The sequence below is a fragment of the Melanostigma gelatinosum genome (assembly GCF_949748355.1).
Source record: "Melanostigma gelatinosum genome assembly, chromosome: 9".
Classification (NCBI taxonomy): Eukaryota; Metazoa; Chordata; class Actinopteri; order Perciformes; family Zoarcidae; genus Melanostigma; species Melanostigma gelatinosum.
Window position 1 is genome coordinate 2,730,979 of NC_136642.1, and position 13,224 is coordinate 2,744,202.

A 13,224-nucleotide genomic window follows, 5' to 3' on the forward strand; every position below is an offset into this window, starting at 1 on the left:
TTTAAAAACATCAAATAATTACCTTGTTTTTACCTTGTTTGGAATATATTAATTTCTCAGACAACTTCAGTTTTAATTAATGTCTTGAATTAACGTGAACATGGCAATAATATTACAGAATATACAGAAGTGTAATTATAAAACCAATACAATGCAATTCATTATTGTCCTTTCGTTTTATTGAAGCTACTTCAAATAAACTGATCTCGTTCAACTTGTTTCACAGTTAAGTTCAGTGACTTTTTGCAGACGTAACTTTAACATTTTTTTTCTATCTCTCCCTGAAGTTGCCCCCCCCCCCCACACACACACACACACTCGTTTTGTTGTCTTTTCCATCCCTCCATTCATCGGCGCACGCTGCATATGAGCGGGGAGGTTAAACCTGTTTGTCGGCGTCTCCGGGAGTTTGATGTCATTTTTTACGAGCTTGCCGGGGCATTCCTGACCGCTGTTCACCGGCTTTAACACACTGCTAATTACAGACAAAGAATAAGGACAGAGAGCAGGAGAAAGAGAGAAAGGGGGGGGGGGAGGAAGGGAAGAGAGTGTTTGTGAGTAAAAGGGCGGGGAGGAGAAGAGTGAGCGTAATAGCTCCTATTAGCACATACCTTCAAAGAGCAACATGTTTTACAGACTGGCAGCACATCATAACGTCTGTGGAGGAGGAGAAGAGGAGACTAGCAGCATTCTGCTCAGTCTTATCAGTAGAGTTGTTTTTGCAGCTCTTATCACAGTAGCAGTGTTTTTCCCTAAATTATTTTTCACTTCAGAACATAACAGCCGCCATTTAAAGCTTTAATTTACGTAACAAATCTAATGTTCAGTTCAGTTTTGCAGACTCTGGCTGGTGGAGGATTCTCTTTTGGCGTGAACACTAAGGCCAGTACGGTATATTAAGTTTTGTTTGTACTCACGTCTGCACAGTAGCGCCAGCTTCCGCAGAAATGAACGATTTGTGACACGTGATCGCGCTCGCCAAGTTGCAAAAATACAGAAGTGCACGACCAAGCGCCGCGACACGACGTGCAAGGTGAGTGGACCTGACTTCTGGCAAACACTGATTTTATACTATATATTATAGGTCATATATGTAGTTCTGTAATGTCAAAGCAGGGGGATTAATTCAAAAACCATGATAAGATTGTGCTGAAATTGAGATGGAAAGGAGGGAGGCAGAGGAGAAACAAACAGAGTGAAAGGAGAGGATGTAATGGAGGGAAGGAGAGCTGAGCGGAGGGCCATAGTTTGTTTGCTGTGTTTATCTGTCACATGGTGCAAACACACGACTGCAACTGCTGTTGCTCCCCGGACCCCGACGTGACCTCCGCTTTAAGCACTCCAATGGCTGAGAAGAACCACCTTCTCTGGTAAGAGTCAAAGAGAAGTCTTGAGTAAACCCGTCATGCAGGTGGTGAGATACCTGATCGTGTTTCCCCTGAAGTCATGACGTGCAGCTAAAGTCACATTCTTACATAAGCACTAGTGTTGCGGACCACCACTACAGCGCAGGTGTGCACGTCCTGAAAAATGTCACCACCACACCTTTTGTGAGGAACCCCGACACCAGTTTTTTTCATTTTCTTTAAGGGTAAAACTTAAATAAAACTGTTTTTCCTGAGAAAATCAATCAGGACAAATGCAGCATGATTCAGCAGAGCGGAGGGGAAGAGGTCAAGGAGCGGACGCATCCAAAAACCCTGCTGTCAGCGATACGAAAAGCACACTGAAGGTACACGCACTGCAGGGGAACCCAGATTAATATAGAGGCTTTGTGTCAATGATCACATGAAGTAACTTAAAGGTACACGGAATTGTGTTAAAAAGTCTCACAACTTAAATGCCTAGAATTTAAAGCATATGAGATTTGTGGACGTATGTTCACTTCTTTAACATTTTATTCCGACCTCTCAGTTGTTGTTTTCACATGAAAGAGTTGTAGGCTATTTTACATGCAAAGAGCTGATCCTGTAAATTATGCATTTTAATTCACTTGCAGGTTTTCACATGAATGGAAAACAATTGAAAGGCAATCATCCCTACAAAACAGTTCTGCAGAAATAGGCCTAAAATATAAATATTTTAGATATTTATACATATCTTTATGGTTTCTAACCCCCAAACCGGGACCTTAACGCTCCCCGCACGTTGGTGCATGCGCACATGTTCACGCTTATGCATGCAACATGGACGTTTCAGCGCTAAGCACACTTTAACTTAAAGGGCTTCACCTTTCAACCCCATGGACAACGTCTCAGCCGACGAGAAATTATGTTTCGTCTCCCAGAATGCACCAAAAGATCATTTTGAAAATGTTATAACACATTGATGAATACAAAACACAAGGATTGCATTGGAGTGATACAGATTGTCAGATACCTTTTAAAACAATTTTTTTCTGCCAGATATTTAAAAAACAAAACAAAGCGGTACAAACCTCTTTGTGGTCTATAAATAACTTTATTGGCTATCACGTAAAAATGACTTTCAGTGTTGAATTCAGGCGCGTGGTGCATTGTTTGTTTCTATTAGGTAATAGTGAGCGGGACAGAACATGAGAAACATCGATGTAAACGGTAAAAACAAGTATTTTATTCTTATTATTGTAATAACTGTGGCGAACAAGTCACGATTTGGTGGTGAATGTAAAAAAAAGGTGAAATTTTCATGTTTTTCAGATTTTAGTCGGGACTCCAGACACACCTGAAACTGGGACAATCCCGTAAACACTGAGACGCCTGGTCATCGTAATCCATGACTGTTTATTGTTAGCATGAGCAGATCGCAAAGGGAATCAGACCCCCAACCCGTCAATATTAGCCCTCTGCCCCTGCAGAGGGGGAAGTGAACCCCGAACCTGTTACCCAACAGAGTCCTAGTTACTCAGTAACTCACAACCTCACTTATCAAACACCTTCCTGAGGGCGCCTATCAACACCAGTAGCATGCTAACACTAACTACTTCCCCTCTGCCTTCCTCTTCCTCCTGTCCTGTCATCAGGTGACACCCCCCCCCCCACACTCCATTTCCAGCAGCAGACAGTTCTTATCTGACTTTTGACCCGTGATGAGCAGAGATAGAGGAGACAGTCCACACTCTTCTCACTTTAAAAACAACAAATCAGCTCTTAGTGGCTGCGTGCGGAGCCTCGGGCGATAGCTCACAGCGCTCGTGTTTGTGTTAGCGCGTTAGCTTCGCAGTGTTTTTGAGTCTTATCTTCCCTCGACTGGAACTCACAAGGTCAATTATTCTCAACAAGGAGAGTTTAGTTCACATTAGGCTTAGTGTTCAGGTAGTGTTTGAGTGTGTTAACAGCTCAAACACAACAAAAAACTTGTTAAAAAATGTACTTTTATGAGCTCCAACGTTTTAAAAGGTTCTGAATTCAGAGCTAGCATCTGTTAGCTTCGTCTTGACAGTGTGTTGTCGTTTATCAGACTTTATGAAGCTAGGATGAAATGCTGGCATTCAACAACTCCAGCTCACATGTGCACACGTAGAAGTGTGATCCTGCAGTAAATTCTGAGCGGTTTTGCTCAGAGGTCTCAGGAAAATTTTAATATATCCTATGAACAGAAATGTGCAAACAAATGGACACACGTGGAACACAACCAATAACGTGACATTATTGACCAACAGCAGACGACAAAGCAACGTGCTGCAGGCAGTGATCAAGGCTGCATGACGCCTTCAGTCTGCTGCACTTTGTTTGACTTTGAACTGCTCATCGGGCCCTTTGTAAGCAACTGCGTTGATCGCACTGACAATGAGGTAAACACACTGTGGACTCACAGATAGAGATAATGGTAAAGTGGGAACTGACCCAGGGCAAGTTACATTGTTGAAATAAACGTTAAAAAGAAGTAGAGTTCCAAATGCAGACAAGTGAAACTGCCTGAACACGTTGTCAGATTTTTTGGCAGAAAATACGATTTTATGAGTCATTACAACATTAAATGACTTGTTAAGGAGGATCATTTTTCCGTGCCAGTGTTTCCTCACCAGAGAGGAGGGGTGTGTTTCCACAATCTTGTGTGTGTGTGTGTGTGTGTGTGTGTTTTGTTATGGTCTGATCTGACTGAGTTCTTAAAGTGAAGCAACACTAGAGGTTAAAAGGGTGGAGAGAGAAAAAGAGAGCGAGAGAGGTAGGAAGAGACAGGGAGTGTGTGTGTGTGTGTGTGTGTGTGTGAGATCCTCTGTAATTTGTCCAGGCCTTGCACTGAGCCTGTAATTACCCTCGTGGCATTCACACACACACAGACACACACACACACACACAGCTTCGCAACTGGATGGGTCTCACGATAGCCCACGTGAAAGCGATAAGTGTACAGACATGCTGCACAAAGCAAAAGTGACACACACACACACACCTAAACACACAGGTAACCGGCTACGTCTCATTATGTGTGAAGAAGAAAACTGCATCTATTGCGACACACACACACACACACACACTGTGATGGCGGTGAATAATCAACGTGGTGGACATACTGACACAGTGGACTGACTGTCTTCAGGCTGGTTAATATTTAGTTAACCAGCCACTCACATGATCAGAAACAGTGGGAGACAAGACTGATAGGGTGTGTGTGTGTGTGTGTGTCTGAGCTAAAGTGTTGATTCTCCAGAAAGCAGTCATCCCAAGACAAACAGGTGTGTTCGACTGGCTCCAGACACACACAAGCATTCCTATTTTATGACATTACTCATGCAGTACAGGTACACATGCGCATTCAGATCCATGCAGACTAAAAACAACGTTACATAACGCTGGAATAAAATGACAGGAGAAAATCATTATACTCATTGAAACTTAAAAACTGATTCAAAGCCAATGTTTATTACGACACTGTTGTATGCAGTTATGCACCACATAGCAGCTGTGAGTGTCCTGATGGAACCCCCCCCCCCCCCCCCCTGCTCTTTCTATCAGCACTGGGTTTAAACCCACAGGAAGCCCCACATACGACAAACCCTGCAATCATTAACCTGCAACACACACACATATACACACGCACACACACACACACACACACACACACACAAAACAAAATATACACACATGAAGACACGCAATCACAGAAACATAACTTAATCATCCGCGCAGGTAACTCACATTTTTGACAAAACAAGACTGAGTCATGCCTTAGCAACCAAAACCACCACAACTAGTCATCAGCTCCTACAAACACACACACACACACACACACACACACACACACACTCCCAGCAGTCCGGGGCTGGAGATATGGAAGCTGCTAATGCCTTGAGTTGAGGCCCGAGTAATCAATCACTGATAAAAGAGACCAGCTTTATGGTCCAGGAACAAGGTGAGCCCTGTTTACACGCGCATAAACACACACATGGAGAGTTTGTGAAATAGAAAGTATGGAGGCCAAACGGCCGGCACTGCAACACCCTGATAAAATATGTCACCGGGTCACAATGAGCAACCACATACACACAGCTAACAATGGGACAAACAACCCTGGCAGCCTGTGACCTTTAACCTTTAACAAAGAAGTGTCGTGGTCACCGGAAACCTTAAAGGTGAATTCAAAAGTATAAACTCTCATGTTCTTCTTCATCTTATACAGAGTCCGGGGATGCAGCATACAGAGATGCTGCATGTTCTACACGTCTACATTTGACTCTTTGGCGTGACGGGACTTTCTTGCACACCGACAAGAAATAGTCCCGTCTGCAGATCAGGTTCTCTGGCAACAATATATACATGTATTATAGAATAATATATTCATAATGTACGACACAGAGCCGGTGTCTTTCATACGCCTCAGGAACCGTATGAACATTTAACAACAATGGGAAGAACATCCGGATAAGGCGACAGAATGCATCGGTACAATGTTCACATCCTTTCTATAGAATGTTTAGTGAACTGTTTGTACATTCTTTTTAAATATCTTTTATTTGTGAACAAACAATAATCAAAGGAACTTATTTTGAAACTCATAAACAGTTAAAAGGTTTTCTGAATCTGCTCTTTTGATTTACGGAAGAATCAAATGTTAAGACGAAGGTTGTGATATGTGTCAATAACTAAATACTTATTCATTCATCCTAATTCTTTCAGCTGTTTTAGGGCATTATCCCGAATAATAACGGTCCAAAATGATGTGAAATGGCTTATGTTGAAGTCAAAAACCTTCAAATGTGTCCAAAACCAATGTCTCCTGGTGTCCAGTATTCATAATATGAATTCAGAATGTATTGATGATTGCTGATGCCAGTTGATACGCTCGCCAACATGTGAACAAGGGGAGTCAACTTCCCTGAGGTCTGATTAAAGAGGTGCCCGACCTGAACAGGTGCTCTTCCTGTTTATCTGCACCAATCAATGGACGGAATGTTCTTCTGATTTTCCTCCTGTTCTCTCCGTACTTTGTCCTTCCGGTCTCTCTGCTTCTTTAAAGTAAACTCATCGAGTCCTGAGATGAGTGTGCAGGATTTGCTCAAGGTGAGGGAGAGTCACGTAGCCTTTCGTGGTACCGCCCCGTGTTTTGGTTTTTATTATTTCTGCAGATTTGAAAGACATCAGTCTCTGAGATTTCTGCTTCAGCGCCAACATAACAGGTTAACTGACATGTATTTGTGTCAGAATTTGTTACAAGTCAATATTTTGTGGATATAAAGAAAAAAGTACTTTTTAAAAATTGCAATTTATTGTTCGAGCATCAAATGTTTGGAGCTTACTTGAGATTTTAATTTTTTTTTTGAGGTGCACAAAGGGAAAGATTGGCCCTCAGATTTAGGCCACAAACGTAGAAAAATATCTTGGTTTCAGTTCAAATGAAGCCGTTCTGGAAGGCAAACTTCTCCCACGTGAGTGTTTGATACTCAAAATGAATGAATTCAATTATTTAAACACAAACAGAATGAATGATTTGTATCTCCCCGACTGACTGACAGGAGCTGATCCAGACTTTATGATCGGAGTTGGTTCAGCTTGGTTTGGTCAGCCAAACACACACACACACACACACCACACACACACACTCTCACACACACACACACACACACATACATACACTCCTTACCAAACTGACCCACACACAGTGACCAAAGGGACCCATCGGCTCTGCAATAACAAGGTGACACACACACACACACACACACACACACACACACACACACACACACACACACACACACACACACACACACACACACACACACACGGAGTCGTGGGGAAGAAGGTCTGGGGGGTTCAAACAGCTGAGGGTACGAATTGACTCTAATTGACTTTTGCAGACACACACACATATTGGAACACACAGATTGACCAAGAACACACACAGACACACCCTGACCCTAACCCCCCTCATACACACACACACACACGCCCACACACACATTCACACAGGTAATAAACAGGCTGACGCACCGACACAGTAGAAATGACAGAGCTGTATGGAGACAGAGTGTCTGGCTCCGTATTTAAACTCCACTTTGTCGCAGTGTGTTTGTGTTTCTGTATCGGTCTCGGTCCCTCTGGTTTATTACTCTGTTATTTATCAGCAGTAATGAGCTCAGACCCTTCAAAGCCTCGCCCAGATTTACACGCCAACCTGAGGAGAGGAAAACAAAAAAACTCAAATATTTACGTCAGTCATTTTCATAGAGCAGTGAATCGGGAGGAGCTGCTGGTTCCAGTTTCTCCGACTGTAACTTTTCCTTTTCATGATTTTCAAAATGTTCCTGAACATAGAAACCTGATACTTTAATACAATATTTCTGCCATGATCGTTACTTTTACTTATCCACGGCTCCAAATTCTACCCAGGAGCCTTCCTATGCAGACCTGGTTAAAACATATTTCTAATACGTCAAAAATTAACTTAATTTGGGAGAAAATATGTTCCCCTAGAAACGTATATGACAATACACTTTTGTGGTTTGGGAACAGCTTTAGGAGAGCAGGTTGGTATGTGACATCCTCCGTTCTTAAAACCCTTGATTTGGAAGGAAACAATCCCAAAAGAGTGCTCCGACTATTATTGTCTGTGTAGAAAATAAACAGGACTTTTACTTCCGGACTCCCAAAATAGCTTCCATGGCTTCTTTGCAGCAGTTCCTCTTGACGTAAGCAGCACTAATGGGGCCTTCAAGTGGACTCTTTTATTTTTATCATGTTTGCTACAAGAGTCCATTTCAACATCCCACTGATGGGCTTCATGAATAAGTGGATTTCTGTGAGTCTAAATACCAAAGTTAATGACGTCAGAAGCAATAATAGTGTTTTTGTTAATTGCTAAACTACGACCTCAAAGTGAACGAGAGACTTGACCAAGTCTCAAGTTTTAAACTTGTAAAATCCTGAAATAATAAACATGAAACAACGGACAGCGATACTCCCTGAAGATTACATTTTTGGGCAAGGACATCGAAAGGATTTGGTCTCATCTTCTGAATGAAAATGTTCACATTTAAATGACAACATCTTGACTTCTCTTCCATCTGAGCTTAAATCTGGCAAACAGGATCTGTGTCGTATCATTTCATAAAAACTCAAACGTGGAAGTTGTACTTCAACGGGAAGCTCAAAGACTTTGCAGTGTTTCGGTAACGTGTTGGATAAAGTCTTTGAGCTTTTATCTAATTTTCATGTCTTCGCTCTGAATTTTCCACAAATGAAACAGGTTTATAAAAAGACTGAGTAAACCCTGAGGGACCTTTGTATTACAAACACACACACACACACACACAATCTATTTTGGTCGTGTGCCAGCAGCCTTTCCTCTCTACTGTTATCAGTCATTATTTATTACACCTGGGCTGTAGTATTCACTGGAGCGCTGCCAACAAGCCTGTTGCGTGTGTGTTTTCATAACGAGATGCCATCATAGTGCCTGAATTAATCAGCAGCATAACACAGAGTGTCGTTTCACTGTATCGAGCAGTAAAGATCTTTAATTAAACATCAATAAACAGCGCGTCTGTTCATGTCCATCAAATCCAAAAATGCTCACTAACGAAGCTTTTTTCGACACGGTGTTAACAGATTATTTTGTATTCGTGATATTTCCCTGAACGGACGGCATGCTCACTAAAAATATTTACTTAAATAGCATATAAGGTAGAAAAACACCCCGCCTGGATGTCCAGTAGATGAATTTAGGTTGTACTTAAGCTCATGTTTGAAACTGTCTTGAGTGCATCACATTGATGCATTGCAGTGGTATTAATACAAACAGTTATGGTAAAATAAAACAGCAACGTACTTCATTTTGTCTGTGTAATCTCACATACTGCTGGACACATCAGTCTAATACTTTTGGTGGTCATTTATGGTGTTCTTCTTGATTTGCACGCTGAGGTAAGACGATTGCATGTATACATGTATGTATGTGTATGTTATAACAATTGCAGGAAGAGAGCTAGTCAGCTGTTAGCAGCCGGTTGGAGTCCTACAGTGTGTTTGGCTAACAGAGCTAACAGCTAACGGGGCTAATACAGCTAACAGAGCTAACAGCTAACGGGGCTAATACAGCTAACAGAGCTAACAGCTAACGCAACTAAGCAGCCAGCAGGACGCAGTGGTGCAGACAGCATTACAATGAGAGCATATCAATCAGGACTGCGAGCACCATTCTAGTTTATAAATTCTTATAAACGTGTTACTGTTTGAATGAAGTCCATATAACATATAAAAGATAAAGAGGATGATATAATTCATACGTAATAAATGTTTTCCACAGAGACGACTTACATGGTGGATCAGTGTGTGTGTCACAGTGAGAGTGACAAAGAGGTGCAAGCCTTTTAATTATACAACTGACACATGTAGGAATGCAAGGAGTGGTGTGTGTGTGTGTGTGTGTGTTTTGGCCCGACCCGGCCCTGACCCTGTGCCCGTGTGTATGTATGTACATATGAATGCTTTTAACCCTCTTTGTCGGTGTGTGTGAGTGTGTGTGTGAAATGCGAGGCGTCCCAGCTATCCCAGGCGGCCGTCCGTTAGCTTGCTCACCTGTCGCGCGGCACGAAGCCCAAAGCAAGCACGGCGGCAGCTGACGGGGTCAAAGTGCATCCTGCAGTGTGTGTGTGTGTGTGTGTAAGTATGTATCAGCTATTGTTGTTCTTTCTCCTTTTTTTCACCCCACCTTGTGTTCAGTAACTCTAGTCTTTTTATAGCTGCTCTTTTACCACTCACACACACACACTCACACACACACACACACACACACACACACACACACACACACACACTCACACACACACACACACACACACACACACATGGTGATGGCAGCAGTGAAAGCTCCGCTGCTGCTGTCGATTTTTAGTCCTCTCTCTCTCTCTCTCTCTCTCTCTCTCTCTCTCTCTCTCTCGCTCTCTCTCTCTCTCTCTCTCTCTCTCTCTCGCTCTCTCTCTCTCTCTCTCTCTCGCTCTCTCTCTCGCTCTCTCTCGATCAGCCACAGTGCAGATCGGCTTTCACACCTGCCTGTTTAGCTCTGCTTAGCACTAAAGCACCTTCACTTCACACACACCCACACACACACGCACACACATACGCACCCACACAAGAAAGTGATCAAGAACTCAGTAACTGGGTGGCATGATATCTTATTTTCACAATTTCACAGTCACAACAGCGAGCTGTGAAGGAATTTCGGAAAACAAAAATCTTACCTTTTTAGAAAACCAGAACTCATATCTGTCGTAAACATTTGACTTATTTTGCACCAAAGTTCTGAATTAAAGCGGCAATTTTGAAGATGTTTTTTGGGATAAATGTCTGTTGTCTCTTTCTGTGCCAATGCCGTGCACTGATGAAGTACTGCAATATTCATATATTTGCAGTATTACCAACTGGGTTTATGTGGCGCCCGAAAAAGGACATTTTTATACACACAAAATTTTTAACTATGGACACAATTCTGAAAAATAACACGTGTCCGTATGGAATTCTGGATGCAGCCAAAGACTCCAGACTGGTAAACTCTGAGCACAATTCTTTGTTCACTCAAATGGAAATTCTAAATGAACCACATGAATACATCCTCAATTCACACAGGAGCATACAAACCCTTATGGCTTATAGAATATGAATTGAATTACCAGAAAACATCCTCTATCTTGACATATATTGAGATATAAAATTACCTTTATCGCCCGGCCCGACGTCACAGGAGCCTCATGCTCTCTGCGACCTGATCCGTATTCACAGAGGTTCCTCTGGGATTTAAACCAGCAACCCTCTGCTCTGGCTGGTGACATGAATTCAGAAATTCTTGACAGATAACAAAAATACGATGCCGCCTGCAACCTTTTCATTATCCATTAAACCGTCAATTATTCTGGAATTGTCATAAAGTCGTGGACAATTCCCTTCAGAAGTCCTCCAGGTTCAACGGTGACAACTCCAACCTGCCTGAACACAACACACATATTTAATACAGAGATTTAAATCATGATTCGAGAAAGTGGAGCTCATTTACACTCATTATTTAAATGATTGTTAGACGTGTTGGTCGTTCACTTTTCTGTTGATCGACTGATTGAGAACTCGACTTGATTGTATTCGTCGCTATTCTGTATTTTAAGCAGCACACAGACATGAACACACACTCACACACACATGAACACACATGAACACACACACACACACACACTCACAGAAAGACAGAGGACAGGGTGTGTGTGACCCCTGACTGCGTCTCTATTCCTGCCCTGTAGCAGGGGTCACAGCGGACCGCATGCTGCTGTTACAGGCAGTTAAAGGCTGCAACTGAATACACAAGTCAAGGTGAAGGGGGGGGGGGGGGGGGGCAGGTGTGGGCGGCGTGACTTCAAGCTCCCGTTTAAAGATCAGTCATTGGACATGTTATATGTTTTCTTTGTCGGGCAACAAATAATGTTGGTCAGATTTATGATCTTGACTGATTGTCTGATGGAGGTTTTCGTTTTCTTGTGAATGTCATTTTATTTCTAATATTCTTTTTCAACAACATGTTGGGTCTTAATTATTGGAGCCCATTCAGCTGCGTTGTTGAGATGTTTTGAATACAAATCTCAGAAATGAATCTCAAATCTCAAAATTTTAATTTTAATTATTGCGGATATAAAAAAATATATATTTTTATTTGACTAACATGTCAATGTGAAGTGGAGTTGTTACATGTAAGCTTTGAATGTGAACAATATTAATATAAAAATCTGATTTTATTGTGTTTCTGGAGATGAAGACAGAAAACCTGGAGAGAGAGAGAGAGAGACTGAAAGGGAGAGACAAAGAGAGGAGGAGAGAGGGAGAGAACATTCTTGTCTTTCTTTTTAAGTGTGAAAGGAAGAAGCACCACACACACACACACACACACACACACACACCTGTCTGAGCAGCAGCTGTCCTGGGAATCGATCTGTCACTCCGGGAGCGTGGCGAGGATGAGTTGCCTTTGTGTGTTTGTAAAAAGAGCCTGTTATGACTTTGTGTGTGTGTGTGTGTCTTCCTGTGTTAATATGTGTAAGAGATTGTGTGTGTATATTTATATGTGTGTGTGTGTGTGTGTGTGTGTGTTTAAGTCCGCTCTGGCATTCGGCTCTCGCTGGACGCCTGAATATCTGAGCCGGCCGACAAGACAACTGTCAAAAACCACATCTGTGTCAGCAAAACAAAAGAGTGTGTGTATTTGTGTGCATCGTCTCATTGATTTATAAATATTTCCTGAAGCCTCTCCACAATAAAAGCCTCCACTAAATCATGCTAAATATGACCATATTGTCCTTTAAATCATTAACAATCCGTCACACTGAATTGGTGACAAACACCTTATATTTCCTGCAGCTTCTTCACAATAAAAGCCTCCTGCCTCTGAGGCTTTTATTGTGAAACAACATGAGAGCTTTTATTGTGAAACAATGTGAGAACAATACGTATTGAGGCTTTAAAAACAGAGCTCATTTTCATGACAACGGCATGGATGACATAATGAGCATCCTGACAAAATGCTGTTGTTTTCAGCGGCGACAAGGTGATAAGTATCAGACGAGCATTGTGCCTCTCTGTCAATGGCCGGTCCTGTCGGAATAAAACCACGAGAAACATTCACCCGAAGGACAGAAAGACAACAATGTGACGTGTTCCGTGTGAATTTCATTTTTCTTGTTTGCATGACACAGAAAAAGAGACATTCACTTCATGTACACGTTGATCCAGCATGTGATGCAACCGTTAACATAACCACTGTGCACTCGCG